An 8,048-nucleotide genomic window follows, 5' to 3' on the forward strand; every position below is an offset into this window, starting at 1 on the left:
TAAAGCAAAACCACGCAAAGGGGGCAAAAAAAACCCACCGTGCCGAACTAACGGCACGGCGGTACACCCTTTGCGTCTCAGAGCTTCCAGCAAAACAAAAGACAAGCTGGACAGAAAAAAAGCAACAAAAAAAAAGCACTTAGCTATACAGAGCAGCAGGTCACAGGAACAATCAGGAGAAGCTCAGATCCAACACTGAAACATTGACAAGGAGCAAGGATAGCAGCATCAGGCGGAGTTAAGTAATGAAGCAGTTAACGAGCTCACCAGAACACCTGAGGGAGGAAGCTCAGAAGCTGCAGTACCACTTGTGACCACAGGAGTGAATTCAGCCACAGAATTCACAACAGTACCCCCCCCTTGAGGAGGGGTCACCGAACCCTCACCAGAGCCCCCAGGCCGACCAGGATGAGCCGCATGAAAGGCACGAACAAGATCGGAAGCATGAACATCAGAGGCAAAAACCCAGGAATTATCTTCCTGAGCATAACCCTTCCATTTAACCAGATACTGGAGTTTCCGTCTAGAAACACGAGAATCCAAAATCTTCTCCACAATATACTCCAATTCCCCCTCCACCAAAACCGGGGCAGGAGGCTCAACAGATGGAACCATAGGTGCCACGTATCTCCGCAACAACGACCTATGGAATACATTATGTATGGAAAAGGAGTCTGGGAGGGTCAAACGAAAAGACACAGGATTGAGAACCTCAGAAATCCTATACGGACCAATGAAACGAGGTTTAAATTTAGGAGAGGAAACCTTCATAGGAATATGACGAGAAGATAACCAAACCAGATCCCCAACACGAAGTCGGGGACCCACACGGCGTCTGCGATTAGCGAAAAGTTGAGCTTTCTCCTGGGACAAGATCAAATTGTCCACTACCTGAGTCCAGATCTGCTGCAACCTATCCACCACAGAATCCACACCAGGACAGTCCGAAGACTCAACCTGTCCTGAAGAGAAACGAGGATGGAACCCAGAATTGCAAAAAAATGGAGAAACCAAGGTAGCCGAGCTGGCCCGATTATTAAGGGCGAACTCAGCCAACGGCAAAAAGGACACCCAATCATCCTGGTCTGCAGAAACAAAACATCTCAGATATGTTTCCAAGGTCTGATTGGTTCGTTCGGTCTGGCCATTAGTCTGAGGATGGAAAGCCGAGGAAAAGGATAGGTCAATGCCCATCCTACCACAAAAGGCTCGCCAAAACCTTGAAACAAACTGGGAACCTCTGTCAGAAACAATATTCTCAGGAATGCTATGCAACCGAACCACATGCTGAAAGAACAAAGGTACCAAATTAGAGGAGGAAGGCAATTTAGCCAAGGGCACCAGATGGACCATTTTAGAAAAGCGATCACAGACCACCCAAATGACTGACATCTTTTGAGAAACGGGAAGGTCAGAAATGAAATCCATCGAAATATGTGTCCAAGGCCTCTTTGGGACCGGCAAGGGCAAAAGCAACCCACTGGCACGAGAACAGCAGGGCTTAGCCCTAGCACAAATCCCACAGGACTGCACAAAAGTACGTACATCCCGTGACAGAGATGGCCACCAGAAGGATCTAGCCACTAACTCTCTGGTACCAAAGATTCCAGGATGACCAGCCAACACCGAACAATGAAGTTCAGAGATAAGTTTATTAGTCCACCTATCAGGGACGAACAGTTTCTCTGCTGGACAACGATCAGGTTTATTCGCCTGAAATTTTTGCAGCACCCGCCGCAAATCAGGGGAGATGGCAGACACAATGACTCCTTCCTTGAGGATACCCGCTGGCTCAGATAAACCCGGAGAGTCGGGCACAAAACTCCTAGACAGAGCATCCGCCTTCACATTTTTAGAGCCCGGAAGGTACGAAATCACAAAGTCGAAGCGGGCAAAAAATAACGACCAACGGGCCTGTCTAGGATTCAAGCGCTTGGCAGACTCGAGATAAGTCAAGTTCTTATGATCAGTCAATACCACCACGCGATGCTTAGCTCCTTCAAGCCAATGACGCCACTCCTCGAATGCCCACTTCATGGCCAGCAACTCTCGATTGCCCACATCATAATTACGCTCAGCGGGCGAAAACTTCCTGGAAAAGAAAGCACATGGTTTCATCACTGAGCAATCAGAACCTCTCTGTGACAAAACCGCCCCTGCTCCAATCTCAGAAGCATCAACCTCGACCTGGAACGAAAGAGAAACATCTGGCTGACACAACACAGGGGCAGAACAAAAACGACGCTTCAACTCCTGAAAAGCTTCCACAGCAGCAGAAGACCAATTAACCAAATCAGCACCCTTCTTGGTCAAATCGGTCAATGGTTTGGCAATGCTAGAAAAATTACAGATGAAGCGACGATAAAAATTAGCAAAGCCCAGGAACTTTTGCAGACTTTTCAGAGATGTCGGCTGAATCCAATCCTGGATGGCTTGGACCTTAACTGGATCCATCTCGATAGTAGAAGGGGTAAAGATGAACCCCAAAAATGAAACTTTCTGCACACCGAAGAGACACTTTGATCCCTTCACAAACAAAGAGTTAGCACGCAGGACCTGAAAAACCATTCTGACCTGCTTCACATGAGACTCCCAATCATCTGAGAAGATCAAAATGTCATCCAAGTAAACAATCAGGAATTTATCCAGATACTCACGGAAGATGTCATGCATTAAAGACTGAAACACAGATGGAGCATTGGCAAGTCCGAACGGCATCACTAGATACTCAAAATGACCCTCGGGCGTATTGAATGCAGTTTTCCATTCATCTCCTTGCCTGATTCTCACCAGATTATACGCACCACGAAGATCTATCTTAGTGAACCAACTAGCCTCCTTAATCCGAGCAAACAAGTCAGATAACAATGGCAAGGGATACTGAAATTTAACAGTGATCTTATTAAGAAGGCGGTAATCAATACACGGTCTCAGCGAACCATCCTTCTTGGCTACAAAGAAGAACCCTGCTCCCAGTGGTGATGACGATGGGCGAATATGTCCCTTCTCCAGGGATTCCTTCACATAACTGCGCATAGCGGCGTGTTCGGGCACGGATAAATTAAATAATCGACCTTTAGGGAATTTACTACCAGGAATCAAATTGATAGCACAATCACAATCCCTATGCGGAGGTAGAGCATCGGACTTGGGCTCTTCAAATACATCCTGATAATCAGACAAGAACTCTGGGACCTCAGAAGGGGTGGATGACGAAATCGACAAAAATGGAACATCACCATGTACCCCCTGACAATCCCAGCTGGATACCGACATGGAATTCCAATCCAATACTGGATTATGGGTTTGTAGCCATGGCAACCCCAACACGACCACATCATGCAGATTATGCAACACCAGAAAGCGAATAACTTCCTGATGTGCAGGAGCCATGCACATGGTCAGCTGGGCCCAGTATTGAGGTTTATTCTTGGCCAAAGGTGTAGCATCAATTCCTCTCAATGGAATAGGACACCGCAAAGGCTCCAAGAAAAACCCACAACGTTTAGCATAATCCAAATCCATCAGATTCAGGGCAGCGCCCGAATCCACAAACGCCATGACAGAAAACGACGACAAGAGCATATCAAGGTAATGGACAGAAGGAATTTGGACTGTCAGTACCAATGACGGCAGACCTAGCGGACCGCTTAGTGCGCTTAGGACAATCAGAAATAGCATGAGTGGAATCACCACAGTAGAAACACAGACCATTCAGACGTCTGTATTCCTGCCGTTCAACTCTGGTCATAGTCCTATCGCACTGCATAGGCTCAGGTTTAACCTCAAGCAGTACCGCCAAATGGTGCACAGATTTACGCTCGCGCAAGCGTCGACCGATCTGAATGGCCAAAGACAAAGACTCATTCAAACCAGCAGGCATAGGAAATCCCACCATGACATCCTTAAGAGCCTCAGAGAGACCCTTTCTGAACAAAGCTGCCAGCGCAGATTCATTCCACTGAGTGAGTACTGACCATTTCCTAAATTTCTGACAATATACTTCTATATCATCCTGACCCTGGCACAAAGCCAGCAAATTTTTCTCAGCCTGATCCACTGAATTAGGCTCATCGTACAGCAATCCGAGCGCCAGGAAAAACGCATCGACACTACTCAATGCAGGGTCTCCTGGCGCAAGAGAAAATGCCCAGTCTTGAGGGTCGCCGCGCAAAAAAGAAATAATAATCAAAACCTGTTGAATAGGATTACCAGAAGAATGAGGTTTCAAGGCCAGAAATAGCTTACAATTATTTTTGAAACTTAGAAACTTAGTTCTATCTCCAAAAAACAAATCAGGAATAGGAATTCTTGGTTCTAACATAGATTTCTGATCAATAGTATCTTGAATTTTTTGTACATTTATAACGAGATTATCCATTGAAGAGCACAGACCCTGAATATCCATGTCCACACCTGTGTCCAGAATCACCCAAATGTCTAGGGGAAAAAAAAAAAAGTGAACACAGAGCAGAAAAAAAAAAAAAAAAATGATGTCAGAACTTTTTCTTTCCCTCTATTGAGAATCATTAGTTTGGCTCCTTGTACTGTTATGTTTGCTAATGACAGGTGTAATGAAGGCAATCCAGAGACACAGTGTGCTTAGCGATCAGAGCGCACACAGTGATCTGACAAATACCCAAAAATACAAGAACGAGCTCTGAGACGTGGAAACTCTGTAGACTGCACACCTGATCCTATCCTAAACACAACTAAAAGCGGCTGTGGATTGCGCCTAACAACTACCTAGGCAACTCGGCACAGCCTAAGAAACTAGCTAGCCTGAAGATAGAAAAATTGGCCTGACTTGCCCCAGAGAAATTCCCCAAAGGAAAAGGCAGCCCCCCACATATAATGACTGTGAGTAAGATGAAAAGACAAAACGTAGGGATGAAATAGATTCAGCAAAGTGGGGCCCGATATTCTAGGACAGAGCGAGGACAGTAAAGCGAACTTTGCAGTCTACAAAAAACCCTAAAGCAAAACCACGCAAAGGGGGCAAAAAAAACCCACCGTGCCGAACTAACGGCACGGCGGTACACCCTTTGCGTCTCAGAGCTTCCAGCAAAACAAAAGACAAGCTGGACAGAAAAAAAGCAACAAAAAAAAGCACTTAGCTATACAGAGCAGCAGGTCACAGGAACAATCAGGAGAAGCTCAGATCCAACACTGAAACATTGACAAGGAGCAAGGATAGCAGCATCAGGCGGAGTTAAGTAATGAAGCAGTTAACGAGCTCACCAGAACACCTGAGGGAGGAAGCTCAGAAGCTGCAGTACCACTTGTGACCACAGGAGTGAATTCAGCCACAGAATTCACAACAGTACCCCCCCCTTGAGGAGGGGTCACCGAACCCTCACCAGAGCCCCCAGGCCGACCAGGATGAGCCGCATGAAAGGCACGAACAAGATCGGAAGCATGAACATCAGAGGCAAAAACCCAGGAATTATCTTCCTGAGCATAACCCTTCCATTTAACCAGATACTGGAGTTTCCGTCTAGAAACACGAGAATCCAAAATCTTCTCCACAATATACTCCAATTCCCCCTCCACCAAAACCGGGGCAGGAGGCTCAACAGATGGAACCATAGGTGCCACGTATCTCCGCAACAACGACCTATGGAATACATTATGTATGGAAAAGGAGTCTGGGAGGGTCAAACGAAAAGACACAGGATTGAGAACCTCAGAAATCCTATACGGACCAATGAAACGAGGTTTAAATTTAGGAGAGGAAACCTTCATAGGAATATGACGAGAAGATAACCAAACCAGATCCCCAACACGAAGTCGGGGACCCACACGGCGTCTGCGATTAGCGAAAAGTTGAGCTTTCTCCTGGGACAAGATCAAATTGTCCACTACCTGAGTCCAGATCTGCTGCAACCTATCCACCACAGAATCCACACCAGGACAGTCCGAAGACTCAACCTGTCCTGAAGAGAAACGAGGATGGAACCCAGAATTGCAAAAAAATGGAGAAACCAAGGTAGCCGAGCTGGCCCGATTATTAAGGGCGAACTCAGCCAACGGCAAAAAGGACACCCAATCATCCTGGTCTGCAGAAACAAAACATCTCAGATATGTTTCCAAGGTCTGATTGGTTCGTTCGGTCTGGCCATTAGTCTGAGGATGGAAAGCCGAGGAAAAGGATAGGTCAATGCCCATCCTACCACAAAAGGCTCGCCAAAACCTTGAAACAAACTGGGAACCTCTGTCAGAAACAATATTCTCAGGAATGCTATGCAACCGAACCACATGCTGAAAGAACAAAGGTACCAAATCAGAGGAGGAAGGCAATTTAGCCAAGGGCACCAGATGGACCATTTTAGAAAAGCGATCACAGACCACCCAAATGACTGACATCTTTTGAGAAACGGGAAGGTCAGAAATGAAATCCATCGAAATATGTGTCCAAGGCCTCTTTGGGACCGGCAAGGGCAAAAGCAACCCACTGGCACGAGAACAGCAGGGCTTAGCCCTAGCACAAATCCCACAGGACTGCACAAAAGTACGTACATCCCGTGACAGAGATGGCCACCAGAAGGATCTAGCCACTAACTCTCTGGTACCAAAGATTCCAGGATGACCAGCCAACACCGAACAATGAAGTTCAGAGATAAGTTTATTAGTCCACCTATCAGGGACGAACAGTTTCTCTGCTGGACAACGATCAGGTTTATTCGCCTGAAATTTTTGCAGCACCCGCCGCAAATCAGGGGAGATGGCAGACACAATGACTCCTTCCTTGAGGATACCCGCTGGCTCAGATAAACCCGGAGAGTCGGGCACAAAACTCCTAGACAGAGCATCCGCCTTCACATTTTTAGAGCCCGGAAGGTACGAAATCACAAAGTCGAAGCGGGCAAAAAATAACGACCAACGGGTCTGTCTAGGATTCAAGCGCTTGGCAGACTCGAGATAAGTCAAGTTCTTATGATCAGTCAATACCACCACGCGATGCTTAGCTCCTTCAAGCCAATGACGCCACTCCTCGAATGCCCACTTCATGGCCAGCAACTCTCGATTGCCCACATCATAATTACGCTCAGCGGGCGAAAACTTCCTGGAAAAGAAAGCACATGGTTTCATCACTGAGCAATCAGAACCTCTCTGTGACAAAACCGCCCCTGCTCCAATCTCAGAAGCATCAACCTCGACCTGGAACGAAAGAGAAACATCTGGCTGACACAACACAGGGGCAGAACAAAAACGACGCTTCAACTCCTGAAAAGCTTCCACAGCAGCAGAAGACCAATTAACCAAATCAGCACCCTTCTTGGTCAAATCGGTCAATGGTTTGGCAATGCTAGAAAAATTACAGATGAAGCGACGATAAAAATTAGCAAAGCCCAGGAACTTTTGCAGACTTTTCAGAGATGTCGGCTGAATCCAATCCTGGATGGCTTGGACCTTAACTGGATCCATCTCGATAGTAGAAGGGGTAAAGATGAACCCCAAAAATGAAACTTTCTGCACACCGAAGAGACACTTTGATCCCTTCACAAACAAAGAGTTAGCACGCAGGACCTGAAAAACCATTCTGACCTGCTTCACATGAGACTCCCAATCATCTGAGAAGATCAAAATGTCATCCAAGTAAACAATCAGGAATTTATCCAGATACTCACGGAAGATGTCATGCATTAAAGACTGAAACACAGATGGAGCATTGGCAAGTCCGAACGGCATCACTAGATACTCAAAATGACCCTCGGGCGTATTGAATGCAGTTTTCCATTCATCTCCTTGCCTGATTCTCACCAGATTATACGCACCACGAAGATCTATCTTAGTGAACCAACTAGCCTCCTTAATCCGAGCAAACAAGTCAGATAACAATGGCAAGGGATACTGAAATTTAACAGTGATCTTATTAAGAAGGCGGTAATCAATACACGGTCTCAGCGAACCATCCTTCTTGGCTACAAAGAAGAACCCTGCTCCCAGTGGTGATGACGATGGGCGAATATGTCCCTTCTCCAGGGATTCCTTCACATAACTGCGCATAGCGGCGTGTTCGGGCACGGATAAATTAAATAATCGAC

The sequence above is a fragment of the Ranitomeya imitator genome, chromosome 3 (genome assembly GCF_032444005.1).
Source record: "Ranitomeya imitator isolate aRanImi1 chromosome 3, aRanImi1.pri, whole genome shotgun sequence".
NCBI classification, from domain to species: domain Eukaryota; kingdom Metazoa; phylum Chordata; class Amphibia; order Anura; family Dendrobatidae; genus Ranitomeya; species Ranitomeya imitator.